Source organism: Ceratotherium simum, chromosome 1 (genome assembly GCF_057802395.1).
Source record: "Ceratotherium simum simum isolate JZ-2026a chromosome 1, ASM5780239v1, whole genome shotgun sequence".
In the NCBI taxonomy this organism is placed as follows: Eukaryota; Metazoa; Chordata; class Mammalia; order Perissodactyla; family Rhinocerotidae; genus Ceratotherium; species Ceratotherium simum.
This window is the reverse complement of record NC_141900.1, coordinates 3,978,459-3,990,996: the sequence shown is the minus strand read 5'-3', so window position 1 is coordinate 3,990,996 and position 12,538 is coordinate 3,978,459. Positions and strand designations below refer to the sequence as shown.

Genomic DNA, 12,538 nt, shown 5'->3' with positions numbered 1-12,538 from the left:
TTTGAGATATTTTTGGATGGGTAAGAATGGAAAAAATGTGCCTTCCTTTTTTCAGATAATTGCTGTGTGCCCTGTTTTTGTTTAAATTCTTGGGAACTCAAAGTTGTGGCTTGTGAAGTGGGGAGGCCCTGGCCCCAGGAAGGCGCCGTGGGGCATGGGCCACCCCATATGAGCCTCTGGGCCAGATGTGGGCATCTGCACTTTGGTGAATCAGGGAGCCAGGTAATCCGAATGCACAGGAACACCAGGTCCTTCTCTCTTCTGGGGACACTTCTCGGAGTGTGAAGACAGACACTGCATGAATGGGCATCCAAGTTACCGCTGTCCCAGAAACAAGGGTGTAGTTGGGTCCCGCCAGCCTGGCAAGGGACAGCAGGGTCTGTGGGACCGTCTGCCTGGGGGTGGGGGCAATTTGTGGGTAGAGATTCTAGGAGAGGCTGTCTGACAGGGAGAAGAACCTCAGCTTCCTGGCTGTGAAGTCTTGGGCAAACTTACCAGCCTCGCTCCTGCAAGCGGATATCCTAATAACTCATGAAGTTCAGTTCACTTAGTCATTCAGCCAGCATGGACCGTGACGTGGTGATAGATTCTGTGAAGCAAGATGGATGGACATTGTTGGCTCTGGGTCTGAAGGTCCTCGTAGTCTAGTGGAAGAGATGTTAAGCAAAGACATGATGCAGTACAACTGTGCCAGATGGACGGGCACAGCAGGGCAGCCTGGAAGAAAGGAAGATTAGCTTGTTGGCCCGATGGTGCTGGGTCCTTGGACTGTCATGTTCTGTGGATGACCAGCTGGGTGACCTTGGGCAAGTTATCTAGGATTTTGGCCTGTGTCCCCATCAGTAAAAAGGGGATAGGAATAGTATCTGCCTCACCCCCATTTAGGGGTCAGCTGGCTGTGACCTCCCCACCTCCCCTGAGGCTCCTTTCCCCGGAACCCCTGTCTTGTCTTGTTGTCTCTTGAGCTGGCGTCTCCTAGAGGGCAGGAAAAATGTCTGCTCTGTTTCCGAGGCCTGGGGCTCAGTGCTCAGGGAGCATTTGCCTCAGGGAATAAATGCCCAGCTCAGTCTGGGGTCCAGAGTCACGTGCTTTTGACTTCTCAAGAAATAATGCTACCTTTTAGAGCATTGCAGGGATTGTTCAGGTCTTTCTGAGAAGGAGTTGCATGGTAGGAGGAGAATGTGAGCGGGGCTGGTTCTCCATTCTCAGGGAGGAAACAAGGGGTCTGCTGCCACTCCTCCCTGGACTAGCTTGCTTTGCACCCAGGGCCTCCAGGTTTCTGATGGCTACTGTTAAAGACGTTCTCCCAGGGATGGTTTTCTTGCCCCATTTCCCAGCTGTTCCCGACAAGCCCTGTTGTCTCTGCAGGATGGGAAGGGCCGGACCCTGAGGGCCAGGGTGGGTTTGGGCATTGCATCCCTGGATCAGGGACTGTTCCTGGTACCTGCCCACCAGGGGGAGCCCAGCTCTCCTCCTGGTGGGATTCTAAGACCCTTTGGTCCTGGTGGCTGATACAACCTATGTCATCTTCTGCAGGACGTAGGGTGACTGGTGCTTTCCTGGAAACGTCTTCCTTGTTAAGGGGCTTCATGCATTCACAGGATAAGGTGTTGATGAGACTGTTCTTTTGTATGGGAGGAACAGCACTTCTAATTCTGCATGTTTTACAAGTGGATCTTCAAGAGCATGCTGTCCACTTCCCAGATTTCACCAATGGGGAAACCGAAGCTGAGAGACTGAGGAGGGGCAGTCCACATCTTGGGGATGCTGGCATTTCTCTGCCTTTCCTCCTCTGAGCATCCCTCTGCCTGGAACCTTCTTTCCTGTCTGCTCCTGGTGGGCCTAAATCCTGCTCATTTCTCCTGGCTCATTTCAAGAAGTCATGTAACTTCTAAAGTCTTCCCTGACCCCCTCCCTCCATTGGCCGGACCTTCCAGGGGCTTCTGAAGTGTCTCGGACTTTCCCTGTCACGGCTGTACTGCTTTATGTCTGCACTACCCCGACAAGACTGTAAGCCACGGGAGGGCAGGGAGGTTTTGCTCCCTGAGAATACAACCGTTATAGCACCGAATGAATGAATCAACTAGTTGTGCAGGAACCACTGGACTCGGCGCGACCCGCCCGCCCGGGGCCCACGAGCCCCATGAACACAAGGAGCCTGGGCTGCTCAACGGGTCTAATAATTCCCGGTCCCACCTGGCCAGCGCAGGGAGGTCCCAGGGGCGCGAAGGGTCGCGGGCCCGCCTGGAACGCGCCGCATTGTTATGGCGAGGAGGCCAGGTGACCGGCCGCCCCGGGCGCGGGCGGCGGCGATTGCCCGCGCCGCCTCGAGGGGGCCCTGCGGCGGCCGCGGCCGCGAGCCAGGAGGACGGCCCGCCCGCGCGCTGCTCGCGCTGCTCGGCGCCCAGGCTGCTGTGGCCATCGCCCCGCGGGACCGCGCCGCCGCTCGCGCAGGTACTGGAGGGGGGCACGCGCCGCCACCCTCTTTGTTTGGGGCCCGGCGCCGGCGTCTGCGCCCTGAGCGCGGGCAGAGGGCTCGGGAGCGCGGGGACCAGAGCTGGGGGCGAGCAGGGACGAGAGCTCGGCCAGGGTCCGGGGACGGGGGCGCGGGGACGCGGCTGGGGCGCGGAGACGGGGACGGAGCCGAGGGCGCGGGGACGCAGCTGGGGCGCGGGCCGGCTTGGCCGGGGGCCCGCGGTTCTGGGGCGCCCTGGACGGCGGGCGCGGGCCGGAGCGGCACTGTCGCGGCGGCGCCCGGGTGGACTTCGCTCTCTAGGACGGGTCCTGAGACTCCAGGGCAGAGAGCCGAGCTTGGGGCCGCAGTGGGAAAGCTCAGGACCCTTCTCCCGCTCTTTGCAAGCAGGCTGTCCGGTGCGTCTCTCTCTTTCCCTTTCCCTGTGGTGGGCGGGAGGCAGGGGGTTTCTTGGCGCTCCCTTCCTTCCTTCTGAAGGAGCGGAACGGGGCGGGGGGGCGTCCGGGGCCGGGGCCACCTGTGGCACGTGCCTGCTGGCACGCTGGCACTGACAGGAGGAGGGAGGGTCGGGGCGCGTTGGGCGCCGGCTGGGGTCTCCGTGCGGCGCGGCACCCCGGCCTGACGAGCGAGTCAGGGTCGTCTGCTCGGAGTGATTTGAAATTGTGTGTGGCGGGAAGGGACTCGAGAGCTCCACTCGCATTCTTAAGACCGTGCAGAGGGTGACCTTCCCTCTCCAATGTGGTTAAAAAAAATAAAAGCGCCCTGGGGTGTGGGGCCAGCAGAGAGCGCTGCTGAAGGTGGTCACTGCCCACTTAGAAGCCCCCATACTCTCACACACTTTGATCTTCTGGTGTAGTTTTCCCTCACTTTTTCACTCCTTGTAATGTGAAGGCACGATCATCGAGGACTCTTAAAATATACTGAAAATATGAATGCAAAAGTTACCATGGCATTAATTTGCATAGCCCTTTGGAAGTGACCATTTTGACATTTTAGGTACGTTTGGTTTGTGCATGTTATTCTTTTTGAAGTGTCGTAGTTCTTTGCCGTTTGGAAGAAATTTGCGTGCCCTTGTAATTCTCCCCTGTGTCCTGGGAGGTTATGTTTGCAAATCAATCAGCAAGTATTAAGGAAGGCGTTTCTGTGTCGAGGCCGGGAGGGTCCGGAGAGTCGCTGCAGCTGGAGGGTGGAGGGGCCGGGGCCAGTCCTTGGAGACTGAGGGAACGGCTGTGCACAGGGAACTGCCTGTGGGAACTGGCAGGAGGCCAGATTCCTGACCTCAAAGACCAAGTACTAGTAGTCTTACTTTGTAGTATTACAAAGTAATACTGACCTCAGAGACAGTGTAATAGCATGGTCATAGCTAGTGAGTGAGTGAGTGCTTACGGAGTGTTTGTCTGTGCTAAATGCTTTGCCTGCATTCATTTCATTTCACCCAAATAACAACCCTTGGAGGGAGCTGAGAAGATTGCACCATTTTACAGATGTGCAAACTGAGGCAAAGACCCACTTAGTACAGTTCCTTGCCCAAGTTGATGAAACACGGGGTGGCGCAGCCCAGGGTTCCTGCCAGGACAGTGGGGTTCCAGGGCCATGTTCCTCACCACCTCCGCTGCCTGTCTGATTGTGAGAGGATGCATGTCTTGACAGCCCATTCCTCAGCTGAGGTGCCAAAGCTATCAGCAGCTGTGGATGAAATGGATGAATTATTTCTTTATAGACCACGGAGAAGATAGAAACAGTAGTAGCCTCAGGGAACTGCGTGCTCCTGGATGCAAATTGGCTTTTACAAAGTGTAGCTTTGGCACCTAATGGTTTTAAATGGAGCTACTTGCAAATGTGACCCTGGAAGCTAAAGGTCATGGGGTCAAAGCATGTTCCTGGGCTGCAGGAGATGTTGCTGATGGGGGTTAGAAAATGGCCTAGGAAGGAGGCAGTAAGGCAAGAAAAGTGAGGGAAAAGGCCTAGAGGGAAAGATTTCAGACCCATTGTCTGTCAATGGCAGCTTGTACACACGGCCCGTTTTACAGATGCGTAAATTTGTTAAAAGTCCAGAACAGCCAAAACCTGGATCAGATGCAGTGCTCTGGCTCTCTCTGCCTGCCATGCGCCTTCTCTAGGATCAGCCTGGTGTAAACCATCGTGCTTGGGGGGAAGCCTTGTGTTCCCTCTAGCCCCGCCAACCGTGGACTCCTGTGGGGGGAGGTGCAGGGCGTTCCTGTAAGAGAACCAGCCAGCCTCTGACGGCAGAAAGGTGCTGTTGTGTCCCCGCCACCCAGTGCATGGCAGCTCCCTGGGGAGCGAGGCTTCCTTACGGGGAGGCTTCCTTACAGTGGCTCCCAGCTGTGGCTTTCTCGGGAAGAGGCCTCCGTTTTGTGGCTGGGTCTGAAAGGTCTGCTCCAGGCAGCAGGAGCTGGGCTAGGTGGGGTCCAGGAGGTGCACTGACCCCGGACCCCAGGCCCTTTACTGTAGGACCCGGTAAGCACAGGAGTCATCGGTGACCTAGAGCCAGCCCCGTCCACCTGGAGTCCTTTGCAGTCTGTTAATCCAGACTAAGGGGTTGTGGTTAGTTGCTTAGTTAAATAGGCGCTACTGTTTGTTCCGGGCAGTTAGCAAGAGTGTTAGAAACCATCACCATCTGTGCTGACATTGTCTAGGTTCTGGGAACTGTTGTAGCTGCTGAAACACAATTACTTTTTTAGCCCTGGGGCTGAGCAGAGGGGTGTGTGAGGGGGTGTGGCGTGGCCTGATCGTCTCAGGGATGTCCACGTGGAACTGGCATTTAAACCCCGACTGTCGAACCGTGAGGATGTATTTCTGTACTGCCTCACTGTTTTTAAAACCCGAGACATTAAACATCGCTTCCATCAAAATGCTGCTGAACGTGAGTTTACTTCTCTTAGGCTCAGAAAACATTTTGAATCTTCTAGTGTGTTGACACCTCAGAACAGCTGATGTGCCACTCCACAGTTGTGAGTGAGCTCAGGGTAGGAACAGTTATTTCCTTGATGTCTGTCCATTTCCTATAAAAGCAGAAAACCAGAATCTCCAGGTTTCTTGACTTTCCTATTGCACTCTGCGTATCAGCAGTGTGTCTGGTGAACGCACGCCATTTTGGTGTGTGTCAGCTGGGTGTCTGCTGTGTCCACCAGGCAGGACCTCCTGCAGGGACATTTCGCTCTCCTGCTCTGCGTGCGCTTGGGGACATCTGGGTTCCATTGTGTGCCTGGCCCTGGCACAGCCCTGCCTAGCGTCCCCGAGCCCTGCTGGGGGCTGCCTCTGCTGGATAGGAGGGAGGAGGCTAGTGAAGGCGAGGATACCTGCCGCGTGGGGCCACCGTTAGGAGCCATCAGAATGCCCCTCTGTGGCACTAAAGCAGTGATGGTCATCATCATGACCCTAGACATTTAAAAAGAGTTTTGTTAATTTTTTTAAAAGGAAGGCAGTGATCTGGTGTTAATATATTTTGTTCCAAATGGGCAAAATTAATGAAAAATTTATGTCTAAGGAGTCCTTGTCAGTGATCAGGAAAATTTCCCTCTGGTGGAGCATTCCCTGATCATGCCAGGGAGGTGCTCCTCAGAGCCACTGACTCTGGGAGAGAAACCTCTCGCTGTCCATGTCTCCATGGCTTTGCTCATGTGTCCCCAGGCAGGGGCTCTCCACAAGCATCCGTCCTGCTCCCAGCCTAGTAACCTTGCAAAAATAATGCCTTCCTTTGACTGCACGGTTACCCATGCGGACCCTGGGTGCTTGCTATCCATGATCTGCTCATTGCCTAACCTTGCAAGACGTAGTTTTTGTCTCCATTTTCTGGAATTGGATGCTGAGACTCTGCGAGCTTGGACAACTTACCTCTGTCGTGGGACTGATAGGTCCGGGGCTGGTTGGGGCCCAGGTCTGTCTGGGGCAGAGCCCGTGCCTGGTGCTCATCCACAGAAGGTGAATGCTCTTGGGTTGCCAAGGCCTGAGCCTGTGAGTGGATGGTGTGGTGTGGTGCTGGGCGCAATCCTGGATTGGAATCCAGGTTGGTCTGCAATGCTGGGACTTCTTCCCAAGACCAGGGGTCTCCACTGTCCCCCCGCCCACCTCGCCCCTCCTCGAGGGGGGCCAGCAAAGGCTTGGGGAGCCCTGCCATCCACAGCTGGCCAGGCTTCCAGCCGCAGCTGCTTCCTCAGACAGGGATTGTAGGTCTTTCTTTCCTCCTCTTCCTTCCTCCCTCAGCTCTAATTATGGCACGTGGTGAGCTGCCTGCCTTCCTCTTCCTCTTCTCCTTGGGAGAGATCATAGCACTCAGTACACCCTTTGCAGGCCCGGCTTTGTTTTTAAGATTTAGAAGTCATCTGTAGGAATCCTTATTCCAGCTTCCCGAGTGACGAACAGTTGGCGCCACTCCCGGCCAGGCTGCGCCCCATGCGCCGGGGGACCCTCCAGGTGGGCTCAAGGGTTCCACCTTCTTTCATTGTGTCTCTGTGGCAGCAACAGGGTGTGACCCAGCGCCTCTTGAGTGTAGATTTTCTGAAACTGGTCATGAACAATGAAAACCAGTCCCTGAGGTTTTAAGGCACAGGAATGAAATAGTTGCAACAGTGAAAGAAGCAAATGGTCTTGGGAAGTGGCCGAGGCAAAGGCCCTTTTTTCTGTTTCTCTTTTTTTTTCTTTTCTTTTCGCAGAAGAGGCCGCCGTGCTCCACGCACTTGGGGAGCTGGTTATTTCACACTGGGGGATTCAGGAATCTGTTCTCTCCCCATTGCCCTGGAACACAGCTGCAGTGTGTTGCATCTCACTCACTGTGCAGCCGGACAGGACGTGAGGAGCAGGCCCACATCTGGCCGGCTGAGTTGCCCTGGGGCCAGGCTAGGCCATTAGCTGGGGCGTCTGCGTTCTGTACACATTCCTCCTGGAGCTGCGCGCTGGCTCCAGGAACAAAAGGGCCCCATTGACTTGGTCCTGGCGTTCTTCTCTGCTCGTAATCCATCACCTTTCTCAGAGGTTTCCTGAGCGCTCACCCCCTCACCACTGGTGATTTTGGACACAGATCAAAGGTACAGTTCAGGCAGCGTGCTGGGAGAAAGAGCTGGGCTCTGGTGGCCACAGAGCTGGGGTAAAGTGCCTTTATCACCATGACTGTCCTCGCAGGTCCCCACCTGTAGCCTGGGGACTTTGCTGCCCTCCACAGGACTCATGCCAGCACGCCCCGCAGTGTTGTTTTGTATGACTGCGGTTGCCCAAGTGGCCCTGGGCAGGTGTCCCTCCTCTCTTGCCAGCTCCAGGCCACTGCTTACTCTGGTTCTGCTAAATTTCCATGGCCCGAGGGCTCCTGCTGGAGCACCACTTCCCCGTTCTTGGGGGCACTATCTGATCCCCCACGGGGGCGATCCTCTGTGATAACAGGAGGAGGTGGTGGGGACACGTGAGTTTGTCCCCATGGTCCGAGACAGATGTATTTCCAGTTCCTCTCCTCTGGAAAGGTCTGAAGCGTCCAGTGGCCGGGAGTGGAGGAAGCGGGGCACACCTTTGCTTGTCTCCACTGGGCTGGGGGCTGAGTGAGGCAGGAGGGGCTCTCAGCTGGTTAGAAAGGTGTTTTCTCTGGTCCTGGACCCAGGAGGGGAGGAGGCATTTGTCTTCTATGTTGCTCAGGGGGTAGGAGAAGATTCCTAGGTAACGGATGTGCCTTTGCTTCCTACATTGTTTTTTGACTCTTTTTTCTACAAAATGATTTTCATGTAATATGTCCTTGCTGTAGACTTGGAAAAGATAGAGAAATGCTAAGGAAGCCGGAAAAGCGTCCTTCCGATGTCACCGCCCCAGAGGCTGTGTATCTGCCTGCTTGATGCCATGAGCTCACTGTGCTTTTTGAGTTTACCAAGCTGAGATCATGTATATTATTCTGTGTCCTGCATTTTAGCATCAACGAAGCAGTATAAGCATTTCTCCATTTGTAACTCACTCTGCATACACACAAGTGTTGATGACAGTACAGTGTACCCGTATGTGGGCGTGCAGTAATGTGCATGATGACTGCTTGTCCTCTGGCCACACACAGCCTGTGTGCATCTTTGCACAGAGATGGCTGAGCAAGATCCTGGCTAGTCGTGTTCTTGGAAGGACTTCTAAGGCTGATTGAGGTCAAAGAACACAAACTCTTCTTGATTGTGGTAAAATACACGTAATGTAAAATTCACCATTTTAATCATTTTTAAGTGTACACTTCTGTGACACTAAGTACATTGTTGTGCAACCGTCACCACCATCCATCCCCAGAACTGTTTTCATCTTGCAGATATGAAACTGTCCCCATTGCGCTAACTCCCCATCTCTCTCCCCTGGCCCCCACCATTCCGCTTTCTGTCTCTATGAACTTGACTCCTCTAGGACCTCATGTAAGTGGACTTATACAGTATTTGTCCATTTGTGACGGGCTTATTTCACTGAGCATCATGTTCTCAAGGTTCGTTTATGTCGTAGCATGTGTCAGAATTTCCTTATGATATTCCATTGTATGTATGGCCCTCATTTTGTTTATTCATGTATTGATGGACACGGGCTGCTTCCACCTTTGGGTTATTGTGAATGCTGCTGCTGGAAACACGAGTGCACAAGTATCTGTTTGAGTCCTTGCTTTCAGTTCTTTGGGGTATACACCCAGAAGTGGACACACACTTTTTGAAGTCCCTTGATATATGTGGTCAGGTTGCAGTTGAGAAATGACGTGCTCATTGGATCCTCTCAGCATCCACCCTTGTCCCTGAGTGCAGGGCTGGGTTGGCGCCCACGAGGCATAAACCAGGCCTGCAGGAAAAGGAAGAGGGAGACTTCTTACCAAGCTATTTTGACAGATTGTGTAAACTCAGTGATTAATGGAAGGAGAAAGCAGGAAGAATGTCTTTCATTTAAAAAAAAAAGAGCCTTCGGGGTTGCTTGGTTTTATTTTCAATTAAAAGGGTCTGATTTTGTTTCTGGAGAATGGTTTTAATTTGCATAAATGGTTCCGTCTGGGAGCCGCATGCCAGAGCCTGTGATCTGTGAGTGCAATTACTCAGGGTTTCCTCGGCTGCTTTTCTAAGGGAACAACTCGGAGCCGGCCCTGCTTTGGTTTGGCCTCGGTGACTCGGCCATGGCCGCTGTGCCTTGGCGGGAGGCCGCCTTTCTGATGGGTTTGCGGATCCTTCGGGGCCAGGGCGGCCTAGAGAATGCAGGCCCGAGGCCCAGCCTGGTGGACGCTGGTTAATTTTTACCCGCTAAGAATGTGTTCATAATCTCCAGTCAGGAATGCCAACCAGCAGGCTATCCTCCCTGCCCCCACCCCGGAACATGTTGGACCAGAGTTACTGGCATCTTTTCCGATGTGGGCATTTGCAGAATCGGTAGGTGTGGAGGAGGCGGAGGGGGAGGTACCCTTACGCTGTCCTCTATTCTTCCCGGCTCCCTGGGCCAGGCAGGCTTCAGGCCGGGCACGGGACTCTCTACAGGGTGGTCAGGTGGGGCTTATTCAAAGGGGATGTTGGGCTGAAGGAGGTGAGGGAGGAACTCTTGGGGGCTCTCCAGGAAGGAGCCATAGAGGGAGGGACAGCAAGGGTGGAGGCCCTGGCAGGAACTGCCTCCTGTGTTCCTGGAGCGGCGAAGGGATTGCGGAAGGCAGAGGGAATAAGAAGACACAAGATGGGGCGTTCCACTCTTTGAACTAGGAAAACTGAGGCAAGGCCTTAGCTTTCCATGCTGTTTAAACAGTGGCGGTTGCAGATCTGCCACTGATGCCGGTGACCTAGCAGGCTGGTGGGAGCTCGAGTGGGGTGGAGAGTCTGCACCCGGTGTCCCAGAGCTCAGCCTCAGAGGAAGGACGGTTTGCTGGACCAGGTGATTGAATTGTGGAGCCTGAAGGTCTCTTAGTCCTCTGCCCTTTGGGGTGAAGACCCTGCGGCCCAGAGTGAGAGGCAGACCCAGCCCGGGAGGCGAGGCCTTGACCTGCAGGAGGAGCGAGGGGCCGAGCCCACCAGGCCACGGAGCGCCCGCACTGGCCCTGGGTCCTGTGCTGCCCTGCTGGCTTGTGGAGAGGCCGGGTGGCGGGCACACAGCCCCTGACAAAGGGTGCTTCTTAGCATAAGGAATAGTAAGGTCTCTGGGTTGGGGGTTGGTGAGGAGCCTTGGGAGTGAAGGCTGATTCCATTCTGTGCCGGCGAGCCCAGGGCGCTGCCTTAAGGAAGGGTCAGGGCATGGTGGGGGTGGTGGGGTGTGGGGAGGGGCTCATCCTTCGGAGGCCCAGCCTGTGCTGGGACTGCATGGAGAGGGAGAGACGTTGGTAGTGCCTACGCTCTGTGTTCCATAAGGCAGAGTGGCGTGTGCACCCTCAATTCTGGAGCAGCACTGGCAGCTCCCTGTGAGCCCCTCACAGACCTTTCTGCTGCCCACCTGCAAGGCTGCGGTTTTCACCAGATGCGCTGATGAAAAATTTGGGCGACATGAGTAACTGGCAACAACAGAGTGGATTTCTCTTTACCTCTGCCACGCCCGTTTAAATAGGAATAATTCGAAGTGCAGGTCATCCTTAAGAGCATCATGCATTTTGTTTATTGCTAGAGACACCATCACAACCTGAGTGATGTTTATACACGCATAAAAGGTCCCCATTCTCACACTAACAACACATGATCGCGTCCTGTTCCTGGCTAAGTTTTTGCAACAGTTCAGTGTTAGAAGCGCAGTGTATGTGTACTTTTCATGCTGAGCGTTTTCCCAAACCTGCATCCTATCTGAAGCGTTTCCCATGTTTCCGCGCCATCTTCACGGTTGTCACCGTGATGCATTCTTATAACTCTGGACAGTGAGGCCAGACCCTGCAGGAACACCCGCCACTGGGCTGGCTGTTTGTGAGGAAAGGATTCTTGTCAGAGCTGCTGCTTGTGGAAAGTAACAACTCCACTTCAGCCCTGGCCTGTTGGCTGTCTGCTGGCAGCTTTGATTTTGCACGTAGCCCTTGGGGAGGTCTTTGCAGCCTCACTATGGCAGTGACGCTGCCCCTCTGCCTAGGCTGGCTGCCTTGTCCTGAGGGGCTGGGTTTCCTCCCCTGCTCCAGGACCTGCTGCCAGGACCTGCAGGCCAGGGTGGGTGGGAGGCCTGTGCGGCTCTTGTCGAGTTAGATCTTCACAAACTGGTTTAGCTCTGCTGTCTGCAGCGGCTCCCCAGGACACCGTGGGCAGGGTGCGTCCCGCTGCATGCTGATGGGACGATGTGCACTGGAGCCGTGATGCTGACCTTGGCTCTGAGTCTTTGTGACCAAGACTGCTGGCCGGTGTCTAGCTAGGACCTGTGGGATCTGAACTCAGCTCTGCAACCAGTAGCGTTCTAGTGGGTCCAGACAGGCTCAGCTTTCAGTTTTCACTGCCCGATGAGTTGGGTGAAGGGCTGGAGTGGACGGAGACTTTTGGCTAACCCTGACCTCTCGTCTGCTCTCCCTTGATCCGTGGGTCTACTGCCTTCCTTCCATGTCTCCTCACCGGTTATTTCGGCTGCCTTCCACCTGTCGTCAGACCCGTGTGCTTTGAGGACGGACGTCAGCTTTTCTGAGTCCCGTGGTGCCAGCTGGTGTTGAGCAAAGAGAAGGCCCTTGGCTGGGCGCTGCTGGGAATGGCGCGGTCCTGCCTGTTTGCTCTGGGGGTGGGGTGGAATGGAGCGGGCTCCGCCGTAACCGACGTGGCGCTGGGTGCTGCCTTGGCCACCGCCTCTCCACGTGACCCTGGGACAGTCACCGAGCTTCTCTGAAGTGCTGCTGAGCACTGGGGTTGGTATTAAGGACCTCCCCGGGTTGCTAGGAGTACATGGTGACATCCTATACCTGAGGTCTTGAGTATACTCTGGGTGTCATTGTCATTCCATTTCTTGCATCTGTAGTTTTTCACCCTTTCAAGCTGCTGAATCCAGAAGAAGCATTTTCCTCCATGCTGGGCCCCCTCCCCAAGGAGGGGCTTCCTGGGAAGGAGGTGGGCTGTGGGGCCTCTAGAGCTCTTGAGGGTTGGGTGGGACCCTGATCATCATAGCCCCACGCTGCCCTTCCTGACGCCCAGTTAG

General features: G+C 55.0%; 1 protein-coding gene across 3 annotated transcripts in view; it reads left to right on the top strand.

The window, feature by feature from the left end:
• Positions 1 to 2,357: 2,357 nt before the first annotated feature.
• Positions 2,358 to 12,538, top strand: part of TNS3 (tensin 3) — a 256,326-nt gene continuing 246,145 nt past the window's right edge. For 2 of the 3 annotated variants that reach the window (XM_087431210.1, XM_087431156.1), the window contains exon 1: positions 2,358 to 2,454. The gene's annotated coding sequence lies outside the window, so the exon portion shown is untranslated. Of the gene's footprint in view, positions 2,455 to 2,759; positions 2,872 to 12,538 lie in introns of those variants that run through there. The other variant, XM_087431094.1, reaches the window with a different exon arrangement.